Here is an 18386-nt window from a genome sequence, read left to right as displayed (position 1 = left end):
TCAGTCCCATTCAGGTGAATGCGGTTGAGCTTCAATACCAGGCACTGCTGCTAAGATAAGCAATGAAGAGGTCAGAGTGCTGTGACGCTGTGAACCTAGTCAACCAGGTGATTGGCGAGGGTGCTGATAGTCAACCCCCAGAATCTGACATGGCTAACCTATCCTTAAAAATAGGTTACCAATATCCTTTAATTGTATGAGTAGCTTAAAATATAGCTATAACCAGTAAGAAGGCATAAAGACAAAGGATATCAATGTAATGTTGGGTCACTTCTGACCCATAATTAAACAGGGTTCTCCACTATTCAGTGTTGAGTCACTAAATTTATTGTGGGATTCCATTTTACTTTCCTTTCCTGCTAATAATGGATAATTCAAAATACGATGCGGGGAGGAGTGGTGGTGAAGAGTTAATTTGCATTTTAAAACTAAATTATAATAATTATAAGTCTATAAAATGAGATCTATGCACTGATAATGTGAAAAGAATCAGGACAGACTTGTTTATGAGCCCAGGCCCAGATCAGGGTGAGGATTGCTGCCAATCTTTAATTTCTTGGAGCAATCCAAATCGTTGGTGCCAAAGAATAGCAAATACTCAATAAATTATAACATACATTTACTCATGATTGAGTAGACTTATAAAGCTTTTAATTATACTTAGGATTTCCATTAAGCTGCAGTTCTGCAACACAGAAAAAAACGGTATTGCATCATAATGTGATATCGGAATCCAAAAGGCAAGCCTGCAAGATAAATTCGAGGCCAATTGGGCCATTTTGAGCCAGTATTCAGCAATGCTGGTCCATAAATTGTCCAAAGTACTAGTTAAATTGTTTAAAATTGGCATTACATGTGTAAGATGCCACCTTTTCAACATAAGGCCAAGCCAGAAGTTTTTTAAAATAATGGAGAAAGCCTTCAATGGGTTTTATAGCTCTAAGAAACGGATGATCTCTCCGACGGATACGTCATCAATAGCTAAGCAGTGGTGGTCCCAGGATGGACATTACTAAGGTCGTCGCCATTGGTCCCATGGAGGGGAAGGATTCACTCTTCCAAATATCACTCAGTATAGTGAAATATGAGACTGCCAGAAAGTACAAATGGCAACAGGATTGTTCATGAGGAGGGAACCTGGTATGCTGCTTCCAAGTATGGTGACATGTTGATGTTTGAATCAATGGTCCCTTTCAATGTCAGTGGTGTGGATTCAAAATCCGACAGTTTTTACAGTGTATTTCATGCCTTTTAATAAAGGAGGTGAAATTTTTGGCGGCTCCACAGCAAAATCAGTGGCACATCCGCATGTAACAAATGCAAATTTTGCCGTCAAATTGTAGAAAAATTTGTGATGGAAAATCTGCCCCATGTGGCCATATAAAAGTAAAGTTAGGACAACAACTTTTTTCGATACATTAGTTGAGCAGACAGCTACAAATATTTAATTTAACCACGTTGCTTGGTTTCTTTCATGCTTTTTAATTAATAGGCATTTGTGAGTGGATTTCAAAGATCTAACGTAGCAGAAAGAATTGAAAATATATTGTTAGCGGTCGTGTCTCAACCATGGGACCGTACCCTATGTAGCTAAAAGCTGCGACTCAGTAATGAGTTATGGGGTTATTGACAGTAAATGGCTGTGTGGCTTTCCTAAAACTGCATGACGATTGACCATGGTCAGTAACCACTTAGGTCATCAGTGAGCCATAGCTTTTGACCGCATATCACGTGTGTGGCAGCTGTGCCCCGAGACCATACCCTTAAAATGATAACTAACCCTATCATTGATAGTGGTCTAGTTGGTATGCCCGCATCATCCCTATATACATAAGTTGAGAGCAGTCACACTACATGATGTGGCCGGGGAGAGGCCGATGCAGAGCTGCCCCCATAACTCATGGCTGCATTCTAGACTGCATATCCAAAGTAGGTTTATTCTGAAACACCGCAATATTTCAGAATAAGGCCGCCTGCAGACGAGCGGGTCGGATCCGGCAGCGAGAATTCTCGCCGCGGGACCCGACCCGAGCGCCTGCAGAGACGAGCGCGTACTCACCCGCGCCTGGCGGCCCCGGCTCTTTCATGTGCCGCCTACCGAGCAGCCGGCGCATGCGCAGACCGGAGCTGGCGGCCGGGTGAGTGCATGCCCCGCACAAAAATAGGACATGCCGCGGTTTGTTTGCCGCACGAGATTTCGCGCGGCCAAACCGCGGCCGTCTGCATAGGAGTGCGTATTGTAATGCACTCCTATGCAAACTTTCAGTGGCAGAAATACCGCCGCGGGATTTCCGCCCGTGTGCAGGCGGCCTAAAACATACATGGGCACAATGTGCATACCTGTTCTGGGTTCAATGCTGCCCGTGGTTTGGACAGCAGGAACCCGGTGGCAGGTTCCCCTAAAGTACAACAGTGAAATGTATTTCTAGGACTGATGGGCGCTGACTGTTCTTAAAATGCTCAAATGTGGCATATGAAAAAAATATTCCAATAAGTTGGAATCTTTTAACTGATAATTGGATGAGTATCAGACATTGGGGGTACGCGTCCCAAGGCACAGTTGATGGACAACAGCTTTCAACCAACAGTCACAAATAGCAATACAAGGTTGATTACTTACAAACGGATCTACATACCATGTAGGCACCACTGTATCACCTAAGATCAAGACAAGTGTCAGGCAGGGGGATGTGGATCTACCATGCCACCCAGCAGTTTGGCTTTAGGCTGAAAAGGCAACACCTAGGGAACCATAGTTTCCCCCCCTTGACCACTCCAAGCGGAATATGGTTGTTTTTGCAAGACCCCCAAGCTTACTTACACAGATAGTCCTAGTAGTGTGGCTGCTGACGTTGCTCAGGGCTGAAGTGCAGTACTTGACGGTGTGCACAGGAGCTTATCCAGAGACGTAGCAATGGTCAGGGATGGCGGCACAGTAGCAACAACGAAGTCCAGGCAGAAGGGCAGGACAGATAGTGAGAAATGAAGTCCAGTGAAAAGGACTGAGGTCAGGGAGCACAGAGTCAGAACAACAGGTAGTTAGAGTAGGAGTCAGAGCCAGAATAAGCAAACTAAAGCTGTATCAAAAATGACAGTAGGATGCCAAATTGCTTAGGCATCCACCCTAGGGTGTGGATGCCTAATATAGTAGAGGATGTGACAGGATTGGAGGGGGACTGGTTTAGGGAGCACACAATAGCACTATAAAAGAGAGGGAGGAGCACACAGGTGGTCCGCGGGCAGACACCAGAGAGCCAGTAGGGAAGTGAGTACAGAAAGCTGCACATGGTTGACGATGAGGCGCTATTGTGGCACCAGCAGCAAGTAAGCGAGGTGGGCAGCGGCGGTATGCCTTGACAACTAGTTACAGCATGTATTTTTGTTAGCCATTAAAAGGTATCATATCTACCAGATTACTTGGTTTCTCCTACTGGGAACAATCACATTTGACAACTAGTTAGAACATCTCCCAATTCAGCTGAAAGTTTCAAAATCAGATGCATGATGGACGTAATCTACATAAATCATTTTTCCATTGCCACAAATGGGCATCAGAATAAAAAAAAAAAATCAGTCTTTTTGCCGTTTCTTGTACGGTATAAGGGTGCATTAACGCAAGCAAGTTTTTCGCTGCGTGTTTTGCGCATTGCGAGACCCGTTTTTATTTTTAATAAGTATTTCCACGTGCGATTTTTCTTTCGCAGTCATGCTGCCAGATAGAGAAGTCGCAGCAGATTCCATTTTTTTGCGAGTCTGTAGAAATCTCGCCTATGGATTCCAATGGGGAAAAAAATCATCACCTTGTGCTTCCATCACACTTGTATGTACATTCCAGTTTCATGCGATTTTTAATTTTTCCTATTAAAAATGCTTGCAATTTTCACGTACGTGAAAATTGCATGTTCAGTCTTGTGATTCTCCTGGAAATTCGCAACGTGTTCGCAGTAAGCATCAGAATTTACAAGCATGACATCAGTCTAGGTTTCTCAGTCCAATATCGTGCTTTTCTGTGTGAATGCACCTTTAGGCTTCATTCACAGCAGCACATATACGGCGCGTTTTTATGGCCGACCGATATACGCAACCATTTGAGGCATAGTTTTCTAATGCATTCGTTGATATACGTCGCGTAAAACCGGTGCACAGTAAAAAATGGAACATATGCGACCAAAATACGGTGGTGAAGTATATACGGTGGGTAAAAAGATAGTTCTGGTCATATCTTTTGACCGATATATGGCAGTGGTTTTAATAGACTCTTATGGGAGCTGTGGAAAAAAAGGGAGGGGGGAGGTATTTAGCGAAAAGCTTACCGATGCCTCTATTTAGGCATTTGAAGGCGGTACGGTTGTACCTTGACGCCACCGGAAGCTGGGGGGCTGAGCTGGCTTTGGTGGAATAAACGCCCCCTGTCCGGCCCCTAGCTTCCGATTGGCTATTAGTGTGGCAGGTAGGACATTGACAGCGGGGCCAGCTGTGTTTCTTCGATGCCGAACAACTCATACCTCTCACTGCCGCTGTACTGCCACTGCCATCTCCGCTCCCATCCAAGCTTTTGCAGCTGCAGGCGGGAGGACTGTCACTCAGCTCCCCCGCAGCTCTCACTGGTGGACTGCCGCCTCAACTTGCATTCCCCCTAGTTGCCCTGACCAGGCTTCAACCGCTGTAGGCAGGACTGCTGTCACTCCGCTCCCCGCAGCTGTTCCCGGCGGACTGGCACCTCCACTGGCGTCTTCCCCTTGGTTGGCTGCTGCCGGCAGGGAGCGGTGTACATTTGGTGCGGCCGCTCCATGAGGTTGAGCAAGGGTTTTTCGGGGTGCGACATATTTTTTTGCTCAAAACAACGCTCACAGTCGTGTGATGGACAAGAGAACACTAATTATCTCTTGCCGTTGATCGCGGGAAATCGTCCATTCTTGCGAATTTACGGCGCAGATGAGAAAACATAAAACCGCATACGGTCGTGTGAAAGAGCCCTTACAGAGAGGAAACACAATCCTATATATTTAGCTAATAACCAGAAGTCGCTCCCGAATAAGTGATGTCTTAAAAGGCAGAAGATAAAATGTTCGCTTTAAAATCAAGACAAACATAATAAAACAGGTAAATGAGATTATAATGTGTTCTAACAATAAAAAAAAAAGGAATGGGGGGCTGTTATTCATAATGGAAGTGTCTAAACTGGATCAGATTCTCTGCAATTGAAGGTGAAAGTATTTCAAAGCCAGTTCTATATATACTTCAAGCAATTTGTTACTCTGAAAAACCATCTGTTTCTCGGTATAACAATCCTCAGAGGGCAAATTACAGCTAGTGTTCAACATAAAACATCAATTTAAACCATCAGCTATTCATAATTTCAATTCTTTATTGGAATCCAAGGACATAAATGTCAGAGTACCCAGCAATAATTCTTTTATTAACCGTGCTATTCATCTGCACATTAAATAAAGAGTGGATGCCCAGTAAATACCGCTAACCTTTTACCGACAGCTGACCTACAAGACTAAGTATTTTCACATCATGCGAACACACAATAATATACGTTGGCAGCCACAGAAGCTGAACCACTTGGCTACATACATTGACACGTGAACCAGATGTTCCACACGTCACCATCTTCTACCCATTGTACAACGACAGAACAGTAGAGAACAATTAATATGAAACACTTTACATATTATTTTGGGGTATACGTTTCCAGGGTTGGTGGAAGAAATGGAGTTCCTGACGGCGCTGCTGGCACAACACAGGAGCCGTTACAAAAACTTGTACTCTACAAATTGACCCAGTGGGATAACTTGAAGTTGCTTGGCCCTTTGCTGTGATGGGGCTCCCAATTTTTGCACACCCTATAAGTACAGTATGCCCCCGAATTGACTACTGGCACTTAATGTGCTATTGGCTACAGCAGTAGTATCTACAAAGGGATAGAAAATATAAGCAAAGAGATACTTAAAGGGGTTTTCCAGGGAAATACTATTTATGACCTATCATCAGGATAGGTCATCAATAGTTGATTGGCTGGGGTCTACCACTCGGGACCCCGACTGATCAGCTGAGCGGGCACATGTTGTCAGCGCCGCGACAACACAGAAGTCAGAGAGGAAGCCTCCACACCGACTTGCGTGTAGTGGACGGTGCTTGTAACTGCAGGCACAGCTCTTTTTGATTTCAATGCAGTTACAAGCACCGGCCACCACATGGGAGGTCTGCGTGGAGATTTCCTCCCCAAATACACAGAGGTCGGAGTGGAAGCCTTCACACCGACCTCCGTAAAGTGACTGGCACTTGTAACTGCAGGCACAGCTCCCATTGAAATCAATGAGAGCCGTGCCTGCAGTTACAAGCGCTGGCCACTACATGAAGGTCAGTGCAAAGACTTCCGCTCCAACTTCTGCGTTGTTGCGGCACTGACAATATGTGCCTATTCAGCTGATCGGTTGAGGTCCCAAGCAACGGACCCCAGATGATCAACTATTGATGACCTTCCCTGATAAGTCATCAATAGTATTTCACTGGAAACCCCTTTTATCTACTGGAGAGGAAAGGCAATAACTGATTTCTGTTTTGCAGTTTCCACATCCTAGTTCGTTATCCTATAAACAGGGGCTTAGATGACTAGAATATAGATTTATTGGACATTTCAAAGCTTTCCTAAATTCCTATAAAAGGCGATATGCAACACATTCAGCATTGAATTAAAGGGGTTGTCCGATTTATGGAAACCACGGTCACCAGGTCCCCATGCCGGAATATAACAAATCAGCAGTTACTCGTCTCTCCCTACTCGTCCTCCACCACCGGCTTCGGTCTCCACTGTCCGTTTACAGGCAGTTAATAATAATATTTATTTCTATAGCGCCAACTTATTCCGCAGCGCTTGTGACGTCCCGGAAACCTGCTGTAGCGGCCAATGACAGCACACGACCATAATCACTGTCATTGAGTGCTGCAGCTTGTTTGTTGACGGGGTCAACATCTAAAGTGATATCACAGTGGAGACTGAAGCTAGCGACGGCGAACGAACAGGGAGAAGTTGATTTTTTTTTTATTTTAAGGCATGGGGTACCCAATGACAGGGGTGTCCTTAACTCGGAAAACTCCTTTATTATACCATATTTGTAATTTATACACATATTTTTTCTGTAAGTTGAAATTAGTACATTTCTACCAACTCGGACTCCACCAAAATGGGACTTTGACTCAGACTCCACAGCTCTGATTAGAGTATATGGAAGCTAGTGGGGGGTTGTAGGAGTCACTTCTGTTCTGGCAGACTCCAGCCATCTTAGTTTTATAAGGATGGCCATTCATCTGAATACCTGCAAGTAATGCTATATGCCTGGCTGGCCACAGATTCATTCGGCAAAATCAGAAGTTTGCCAGGGGAGGAGGTGCATTCTGGAAGAGGTGGTCTGTTGAGACAACCCCTTTAAAACACAGTGAATCAGTTTTCCCCAATTTGAATTGCACCTGACATTCTCAGGCACAATAATCGCACACGGACAACCCCCATCTGTGTGTTGCGTGAAGTGCAGGAGATCGCACTTCTACATGTTCTATTCTCGTTTGAGACTCACATGAAAATAGAACATGCTGAATTTTTTTCGTGTCTCAGGATCGCTGCAAAAGAAAAATCACCCTTTCACATACACCTATTTAAAATAATAGGTTGTATTTTTGGGCGTCACCTGTGTGAACACCCACTTAAGGCCATTTAACAGCCAAAGATAATCACTTAAAAGACCTGATGAGTGAATGAATGGATGAGATTTTTGCATAAAATTACAGTACAGATAATGGCTTTATTTCCCACATTAGCCAAAGTAAACTTTGTGGAAGTAGAACTAGTTGTTTACTCAGGTGGACGTGTGTTTATGCAAGGGATTATCTGGCCAGCAGGATTCCATTGTCTTCTCTCTACATGCAGGGCAAACACAATATGTACATTGTTTACTCCCCTCAAGTCGTCAAGCCGCTTAAAACATTAAACAATTTCCATTCAAATGGAGCGAATTTTGAACTGCACGACGACTATTTTTATGCCGTCTAAAAACAACACTAAATGAACTAAATGACAAGTGAGCGAATAGCGCACAACTGCTTGCATTTACATGTAACGATTACCGCTAACTTTCAGCCATTGGAATACATTTTGAGTGATAATCATTGTGTGTAAAAGGGCCTTTAGGCTAGCTCTCCCCATAAATGTGCACTCAGCCAAGCACATATGTTTATTTCAATGAGGAAAGGGAAACAAAGAACTGGCCATTTTGAATTCCAACATACTCAATGTTTCTTTCTTCTGCCATCTGCTGTCAAGTGAAATCATTTGGCAGGCCCCCATACATACCCGAATATCGGTGGATTTGGCCAAATTCGATCTAATAAGCAGAAATATTATGGATGGTCTGCTACGTTTTGTTTTTCCACCAAGGGGCTTGTATAAATATCTGGACTCAACAATCCCAAACCAGCTAATCAGGAAGGTTCTCAGCAGAAAGAACAACCCCGATTAGAAGCTTAGGCCTGGTTCACAAAGTGAAGTTCTGGCATCTGTTTTTTTATGTCAAACCCAGGCTTAAATAGACACTAGCTTTTCACACAACTTTTGCTCATCTAACAGCCTATGTGTGTATCATAAATCTTGTGATATATTTGCATTAGGCATTTATATATTTTACCACTAAAGATCAAGTCAAAGTTCAAGCCACTAGGGGGTTTCTCTTCCAGCACCTTTGCAATCCACTGCCTGTTGTTAGGCATCCGGCTTCTCTAGTAACAGGGCCATACGGGACACTGCTAGTTACTACATGCAGCTGAGGGGCGGGCATTTAGATGCTGCTCTGCAGCTAATTGGAGCAGGGCTGTGCAAGGCAACATGGGAAGTTTGAGAGAGGATGTCCTAGCCAGTACTGTACCGGCAGATTCCCTGACTTGGAAAAACTGAATTGCTAGAGATCAAACTGGGTGCAAACAGCAGCAAAGCAGCAGTCAATGAAAACTTAGGTACGCTAAGGCAAGTCAAACAAGAACAGTTAAAGGGGTTGTCCCTCAGAGACAACCCCTGTCAGAGCGAAGTCCATGGGGAGAGCAGCTGATTGGTCTGGGTCCCGCTCCTGGCACCGCTGGCAAAGAGATGACTTGGTCAGGAAAGCCGTGGCCAGCCATGCATTTTCCATGCAGTGGTGGCTACAGTAGAAATATAGTATTACATCATAACCTTGCCGATTCTTACAGTGTGGCTCTGTGTTCCGAGGCGTCATGAGCCAAGGACCCGGATTGCCTTCTTAGGAAAACCCCTTTAAATGTGTGTAATTGTAGAGCATTGATGTAATGACAGCAAATACTGGAACCATCCTCAGGATTCTGCTGTTTTGCTATAACAATGCCCATCTCTGAAAAACACACTCCCGCAGCTCGGCTAAAGAACATCAAAAAAGTCCTTTCATGGGTCACAGAACATTTGCGTGTGATGAAATGCCATAAAAAAAGGAAATGTGAGTGTTCAGCTTTATCCATAGCTGTCGGTGATATTTAACAGTCTGAAATTCATTAAGAATTTAAATAGTCATCTAATTCCATGCTAATATATTTAATCAGCACATCCATTTTCGTGGTAAGTGCATACACAACACTTTTGTAACGATGATAGGGACATGGAATTGGAAGAAAAGATTTTAAACTCTTCGTTATCTCCGTTCCCTTTCATAAACTAATATGCATGAGGGGCCTCTAAACACAATGTTATCGGCACAACCAATATAGAGCCAAAATGGACTCTGAAGCAAGAGGCATTCCAAACTCCGAATGATAAAGACTGGAGCTGTAATTGGGCTAAATGTAAAGAAATACGATAAAACGGAGTATGAAGGACTAACAATGGTAGATGGTGAACGCGTACTAAACTCTGAAGACGTACAGAGCATACCGAGAGTCATTCGCCTAGCACAGGAGACGCCAACATACTACATGTACCATGTTTGCCAAGGGGCAAACGTGAAAATAAATTACCATACAAAAGCAATTAAAATCAAGTAAATGTATAACAAAATATACAGGGTAGGTCTCGCAAAAGTAGCCCGCCTCCAATTCCGGCACTATACTCTTATGAAAGCTGTCTAAAAGAAAATCTGTCTGTTACCCTCAGCAACCAATCACATCTCAGCTTTCATTTCTTATACTGCCAAGGTAAAATGAAAGCTGTGCTGTGATTGGTCGATATGGGCAACAAAGATTTTGTTTTAGACAACTTTCATAAGAATATGATGCTGGGATCAGAGGTGGGCTATGACCCACCTTGTATAAAACCAGCTATAACCAATGTCTGGAAACCTGCCCTTCCTTTCTTTAGACCCCATAGTGCAAATGTCCACATGTAGGAATAATATTGGTAGATATTGTACAAAATTTTCAAAGGTCTGTACAATTTGTCATCATCATCTCATGCCTAAAGCTAACTTCAGGGGCCAAGAGAAAATGAAAAATCAGTTGCTTCCGATATCCTCTCTTTTCCTAATGAGCCCATGTACATTTGCAATTAGGTTCCAAAGTTGTCCTTTGCCTCTCATTCGAATCAGCAGGGAAGAGTCATTTGGCTGAGAAGAGTTACGCCGATTCTTGAGCTGCCGAACTAACTATACCTCTGTCTTGCTAGACAGGTTTTCCCACGTAATTGGTGATGTAATGAGCTACTAAGATAAAGGTGGTATGGTTAGATTGGTACCTTATGAATCAGTATGACTCTTCTCTGCTCATTTGCTTACTGCACAGGATAACTTTCGAACCTAATTGTGGAAGTATGTAAGCTCGTTAGCAAAAAAGAGAGCACTAGAAGCGATTGATTTGTCATCCGCTGCTAGCCAGTGGAGAGTTTCCGGGGGTGAAATGGTGCTGACAGGTTTCCTTCCCTATTACAGGTCAGTCCTATTTACTTACATCCATCTCATATGTACAGAAACTGTGCAGAACCAATTTAAAGATTTCCCTCAAAAGTTAGGTGACAACAAACATGGCCTCCCTTACAGAGAGTGTCAGCTCAGCTTTGTTAGCTTCCTAAATGGTAAATCAGCTCAGCTGTGCAGGGATACGTGCCCAATTCCCGTATCACAGCATAACTGGGCAGATTTTCCATTTGGGAATCTGGCAAGCCCGATTGGATGTTGGTTGTCATCCAGCTTTCTCAGACGCATAAGTCACAGAAAGAAGACAACAAATGATTAAAAAAAAATCAGCAGATATAAGTTGAAGGAATTTGTCATCAAAAAATGACTTATTATTTAAATCAAGTTTCTAATGTTAAAAAAAACAATTATTTAAAAAAATGTTATCTTTGAAACTACAATGTATAGTGTAAAAAAATCCTGAAATCTTGCAGTTTTCACACCGATCACTAAACCAAATAATATGACACTTCCTACTTTTCCGTAGAAAAAAAAAAGTTCAGCTGTCATCTTAGCATTACCTAATGGATCACAATGAAAAGACGATCGCTCAAAATTTGTGCAAAAGATAGCTTGAATGACAGCTTGAGCGATCATTTTGCATAAGATACTAATTGGCACTAATGCCGATTAGTAGCCCATTAGCCTAATTTGCATATAAATGAGCCTCCTTTCACTGTATGCAGATAACAGCAGGGGGGTCTGTTATCTGCAAACAGCCCCTTTGTTCTGCTGTGGGACTGCAGCTGAAAACAATGTTATCAGCGCTCCCGTGGCGACTCACAGCTTGCAGTCCCTGCCATCAGCTGCCTGGCCGAATGATGGATTTTAAACTCAACATAAAATCATTGTTCGGCTGCAAAGCAAACGATGGTAGCATTTACACGCAACGATCATCACTCAAAAGACATAGTTTGAGTGAATTTTGAGCGATAATCGTCCAGTGTAGATTGGGCTTAACACCTATATGTAGATAATTCAGGACACACAACTCACAATAGATGGTGGTCAAAGCTGACCCCTTCTCCCTCTCTGCACAATGACCTCTGCACAGGTCACAGAGCATGCCCACTACACTCTCCCACAGAAGTCAGCGAGTCACCTCCTGTCCACAGATTCTTATGCCTACGTGGCTGTTGTAAAACATATCTATAACTGCTGTTAACATGAGTTCAGGCAAGATGGCCACCACCATAATAATGTACAATAAACAGAATTTTTTAAAAAACTCCAATCAGAAAAAAACAGGTTAGAAAAAAAATATATGTTTTAGCATCTGGTTCCCTTTAAGGTGGAAGTGACATTTAAATGTATTAAACCATTATTTGAGAAGCCGAACTGTATAGGACACAACAACAGTTAAGAGTATTATCAAAATGGTATACGGTTAAGGCCGGGCTCACACGACCGTACGGTACAACGCTGCATAAAAATTGCGTATCCCCGCGTATTTTCGCGCTTTTTCTTTTTTTTATGCACGCTATTATGTACTGGCTTCCTGGTTTCTTTTATTTTATTTTTTAAACTTTCTTCTGACATTTCCTAGCAAGAGGCATAAAAAACACCGTACAGAATGCAATTGTGTTCCGAACGCACCCAAGGGCTGTAGGTGCGTAAAACGTGGATAAAATAGAACGCGCTGCATTCTTTATTATGCAAGAAATATACATAAGTGAGAATGTATCAATGAAAAAAAATGTACTTTCATTGACTCCACGCACCGCGTATTGTACATTGCGCGCATAATATGCAATGAAATTACGCTCGTGCGAGCCAGTTCACAGGGTGGCAAGTAAACGGAAGCGCAATAAACGTGTAATAAACACAAACCAACATTAATATATGTGAACCGAAGCTCTATTTTCTTGTTAGATACAAAGCACATCTGGAATTATCCGCTCCACCTAATCTTTTCGTGTCAAGGTTGCGCAGACGTCTACTAGTCCTCTCCTCCGCACGCTGTAGGTTTGGCGTAAGCTGCAGTTAATGGGATCAGCCAGCTTATTGGTTACCTGCACATGAAGACACCGGCTCCACAAGATCTATTCCTCCTCAGAAGTGTATTTTTGTTTCTAGACACAATGAAAGAACGGCGAGCACCTTAGAGAATGTATTAGGAGTGTAGACTATGGAAGACTAGACTATCCTCGCACACATCAGACTATTTACGGCGAGCCAAGCGGTCCGAGAGAATCACAAAACACAACGTAATGCAATTTCTAACTGAACACATTATTGTTCATTTGCTAATTTGTCAGCTATTTCTGAAATCTGATTTGACAGTCATGACCTAAAGGTAGAGTAGAGAATCAGAGCCTTAAGTAATCTGCAAAATCAGGGTCAATGGCATTAGCTGAGCAAATCTGGAGTCAGCGCAGAACAGCTACAAACATGGCTTAAATGCTGCTTAAAGTGCACCTGTCACTTACACACACCGGTGACAGATATTCTCTGTCCTTCGCCAATATTGGTGGGTGGCCATGGTTTTTAGGAACGAGTGACATGGTGGACGCACATTGTAAACATGCCATTTGCCAAAAAGTTTACAAGGTATAAAGGTGTTCTGTGCAAGACTGGTTATAGCACATGGTCGAACATTTAGTAGACTATTTCCGTTTTAATACTCAAGGCGGCTCAACAACACCCATCATATAAACCCCTTCGCGACTGCTGACAGCAAAAATGTATGTTGTTGCTTGCTGGGCTCTATGCAGCAGCAACGCAATTTTATTTTCTGCATTCTGTCGCCGGAGTGGGTGAAACAGGCTGTCACTAACAGACTTTGGTTTGGGTGACGTCATCTGATCGGTTCAGGTCCTGATGAGGTCATTAGAGTGACAGTCAATCACAGCACTGGCCGGGAAAGTTTGTTGTAGTAACAAACTTTCCCTGATATTTCGGTGCTGTAAAAGCTTCTCTCTCTGCCATTTGGTCACTGAGAGATCAGAGGAGAGAGACGCAGAGTAGAGTGGTCACAATTAGGCTCATATATATAGGTCTAAGGAAAACCAAAAAAAAGCATCTTGTCTGCTATATGTGGTCTTACCCTTTAAGGTACCTTTACATGAGACGACCATTGGGTTTACAAGTGCCCGACAGCCGTCCCAGCGACTACCGTACCTGTGATTTTAATGCCCTATCGGTGGCCGTGTCTACACGGCTAACAGTCGCCCATAATGACTCGTTGGAGCGATTATTCGGATGACTATAGGCCCGTGTAAAGGTACCCTTAGGGCCCACTCAGACAACGGTTTAGAGGAAATTCACAGGAGCTGAAGGAAATTCATTTGGTCTGCTTTTTTGTCACACACTATCTTGATCAATAAAACTTAAATGCTCAATATATTTTGCGTAGATTAAAGGGGTATTCTAGAACTTTTTGAATTCTTAATATTGAAGACCAACAGGTGATCAATAGATGATTAGAGGAGACCGCCGCTCAAATCCCCGCCGATCAGCTGATTCCCAGGGCTGCAGTCAGCGCAGGAAGTGCTGACTATACCGCAACAGTCCGAGTTGGTTAGCACTTTCTGCTTCCTGTGTTGACCGAGGTGACCGCGGCCCCGGGAATCAGGTGATCAGCGGGAATTGGAGGTACAAGCCAGTTTTCACACAGAAGAATAGCACAATATGAGGGGTCCGTGAATATTGGACAGCACACAGATGGATGTCTGTCTGCTTTTCAATGGGAGCTCTGCTCATATTTCTCACGCCAACCTCGCATTCAGCTGTCTGACTACACCCTGAAGGTACCTTTACAAGGGAAGACTGTTGCCCAAATAATTGCTTGAAAAAGCAATTTTTAGCTATATTCGGCCTGATCTTTAGTGAGAAATTGTTCAGTAGTCACTTAATTTCAGCTCACTGATACGAAGCGACATGCGAGAGACTTCTCCCTCAATGTGAACAGGAGTCGTTCCACCTTTGAAGGACTGCCTGTTCAATGTGAATGGCAGCGGACAGCCAGAAGAGATCTGCAGCCCGCTGCACCTCTACTCTCTGAGCGACTATCTCTCCTGTGTGAAAGCATAGGAGCGATGGTTATTGAGATGACTTCAGGCACACAACGTCCTGTGTAAAGGCACCTTCAATCTAAACTAGAAGAATAACTTGCCAAGATGACAATTAATAAACAAAATTACCAAACAAATTGGATCATATCTATCAAACTACTAAATACCACTTGCCCCTCAAATTTGTGTGTGGGATGTGTGAGTTACATGCAGAGCTTGACAGCACCTGTGATGTCAGTTACCGGCTCTTAGCTCCGCCCCCCTAATCAGATGACATCATCACAGGTCCTTTATCCTCCTTCTACAGTGAATGAGGGATTATGGGTGGACTACATCCACCACAAACCCCTGCAGCTTCAGTTGCTATACATACTGCAGTACTCAGTCTGGCAGTTTGTAGCTGGTTGTGAGACAGTTGGACACCTGTGTGGAGACTCCAATAAAGGACACCTCACAAATGTACACATACATAGCTGGCAGTGCATATTGACCAACAACATTGAAGCATAGTCCTTCACCACTATCTTCACATCTCCTGAATGTGATATTATGTCATCTCCAGTGCCAATGCCGCCAACATCAGTCCAGCTTTCATCTAATCGTCAACCGTTGTCCAGTACTGAAACAAACTGTCCCTGTCGTGCAAACATGTCACCACAGAGGGTTCAACGCCGCCGTGAAGCTAATGCAGCTTACATGACACAGCGGCAAGCCACAATTTCACCTCAGCCGCCAGCTGAAGCTTGTAAATCTCGTGCAACAGATGTGAAAGCTACGAGCGAACATGTCTCCTCAGCGAGCTGCTGGAGTACGTAAATCACGTGCAGCTCATATGCAAAAGCAACGTACCACAGCTGTGCGTCTGTGAGATGTGCATGTAGCAGAGCTGTGTGTGTTAGGCGTGCATGTAGCAGAGCTGTGTGGCACATTGCACCACTAGAAACACTGGTACTATAATTTCCTAATAATTACTAGTAGTATCCTATCTGCAGACAGAAACATTGGGAGCGATCTACTAAGCTAAACTTGCGCCACAAAGCTTGTGCACGTCTTTTATTATATTAACATGTTGGAGGCCGGTTTCACATCTTCGTTGGGACCTCCGGTCGGAAGTTCCGTTACAGACCTGGTTCAAAATACAGGGAAAAAAAGCACTGCAAGCAGCGTCCAAAAGCTGGGTGGCTGAGCAAAACCGAACGACCACCATAGAAGTCAATGGGTCCATTCAGCGCTGTTCGGTCCTGTCCTGAGACACAGCCATTCGGTCGCGGGGATTCCCCTTTTCAGCTCTCTCAACGGAGCAGGAAAGCCAAACCTGGGGTGCAGATGTGAAGCCACCCTTGGACACATTCTGCGTTACGGCTTTGCAGAAAATGTGTGGCTTAATTCAGCAAAACTCTGGCACAAACGAACTAATAGGTAGTGTAAAGTTAGACAAAGAGGTCTACAGATGCACCATATTTATCATCCCGCATGAGCCACTGTGATAAATGTGCCACATTTTTAGACTGCCTGGTCCAAGTTTACACTGACTGCTAGTCAGTCTGCCCCGACGCTTGGAATCTATACTGAAATATAGAGCTTTCTATGGAGATGCCGCCACCAGACAATGCCTCATCTAATTAGATAATACACAATTGGCAGTTGTAATAACGAGGCATTTTGGAAATATCTGCTGATAGTAATTAAAAAGGAAAAAAAAAAAAAAAGAGCCAGCCATGTAAACCCAGTCCTCTGAAGGAAAATAAAGGGCTGCAGCCGCTGCCTCTCTCTGTGCTGTACACTTACTGCTAGTCGTGACCAGCGCTCAATTCCCATGATGTCATAACGCTCGGAGCCAGAAGATTAGCTAACACGCCATGCAATTGGCAACACTAGAAAAGGCCCAGTCATCCCTCCACAGTCATCTAGACGGCTAGGACTTTGGGACTAATTTTACTGCGACTAATCCTCACCCTTCAATTAAGCTAGTCTACAAAGAGTTTCAATGTGAATATAAATTATTTTTTAAAAGCTTCTTGATCATGTTTCTTTCAACTTCACATCATGTTGTGACTGCAAGAAACAAAAGCAGAAAAATAACACTGTTGATGAACACTAAACTCATGGCACAGCTGGGGATGCCTGGAACTAATTTCTGGGCTGCGATATAGGATGGAATGGAGAATAATGCTCCGAGACACTGACATCAGCGTTACGTTTACCAAGTCATTCTGGACTGCCTGGAAGTTACAGGGTTAAATCTGACAGTCTTAGAAAACTATGACTTTATAATACTGGAAGGCATAATTAATGCACAACTTTGTTAGAGGGAACCTCTCAGGACCTTCTAGGACCATAAACTGAAGTTATGGACTCCTACGACAGGGGCCGCCGAGTCTGGGGATGTGGCTTTCATAATCACCTGCCTCCCCGTTCTTACAATGTCTACCTGGGCGCGTTGGACTCTTCATTATGTGTGCGCACACAACGGAATGAAGCGACGAGCACTGGGAAGACAGCGGAGGGGGTGGAAAAGCAAGCGAGTATGAAAGTCACATCTTGGACTCAGTGGCCCCTGTCCTTTGAACCCTTAATATTAGTTTATGAGGCTCAAACAGTACCTGTCAAATTGCCTTTAATGTAGGGCTGAGCAATTAGTCAAAATAATTTGCCTAATTGTGATTCTGCTGAGGCACAATTCTAACTTTCTTCAGAGTTGTGAAATTAAGATTAGCCCTGCCCCCTGTGGGTGTGGCTAATATCAGGTGTGCAGGACGCTTGGCAGCGGAGCTGTAGTGACTTGAGGGGGGGGGCAGTACATGGGAGGAAAGATACATGGACTTTCATGAGGTGTGCGCATAGTACATGGGGGGCTGGGACCGTGCTGCAAGACTTAGAACCCACTATAAAAAAGTACTGTATGATTAGACATTGAAGTGGCTGCAGCCGATTATAAAGAAACGAATCATCAGAATATGACCTGCTGAATAAACCAAGTTTTCATAGTTAAACATTTTGGTGACTGCAATGCATTTATAAAAAAAATCTTAAAATATTCTGTAATATTCCTACTGACTACTGGGCACTTCCTATTCTGTAGAGAAAACCATTCAGCAGTCATCTCATCATCGGAATTAGAATGAAAGGTAACAGCTACATAGAAATAACCTACTTGAGTGGTCAATCCTGCGTTATGTTCACAGCTCACCTCATCCCATTCCCTGCACAAAAACCTCTGCACAGTTTACAGAGCATGCCCACAAAACTTTCTCCATAGAGACCCCTCCTGACCATTTCTATGGCCCATGAGGCTGCTGTAAAGCAACACTCTAAATGCAGCTAACTGCATCTCAGGTGGGATGGCCACCCCCATAGTCGCCTAGTGGTGTTGAGAGCCGGACCCCCAATGAATAAATATTCATGGCCTATCGAAAGAAAAGGCCGA

The 18386-nt window shown here is 43.7% G+C and overlaps 1 protein-coding gene across 4 annotated transcripts in view; it reads right to left on the bottom strand.

The window, feature by feature from the left end:
- CUX1 (cut like homeobox 1) overlaps window positions 1-18386 on the bottom strand; it is a 378084-nt gene that overhangs the window by 283986 nt on the left and 75712 nt on the right. The window contains exon 1 of one of the 4 annotated variants that reach the window (XM_066599648.1): window positions 2822-3045. The exons of the other annotated variants lie outside the window; for them this stretch is intronic. The gene's annotated coding sequence lies outside the window, so the exon portion shown is untranslated. Of the gene's footprint in view, window positions 1-2821; window positions 3046-18386 lie in introns of those variants that run through there. 4 annotated transcript variants of the gene reach the window in all.

This window comes from Eleutherodactylus coqui, chromosome 4, assembly GCF_035609145.1.
Source record: "Eleutherodactylus coqui strain aEleCoq1 chromosome 4, aEleCoq1.hap1, whole genome shotgun sequence".
NCBI lineage: Eukaryota > Metazoa > Chordata > Amphibia > Anura > Eleutherodactylidae > Eleutherodactylus > Eleutherodactylus coqui.
This window is presented reverse-complemented; position numbering and strand designations above follow the sequence as displayed.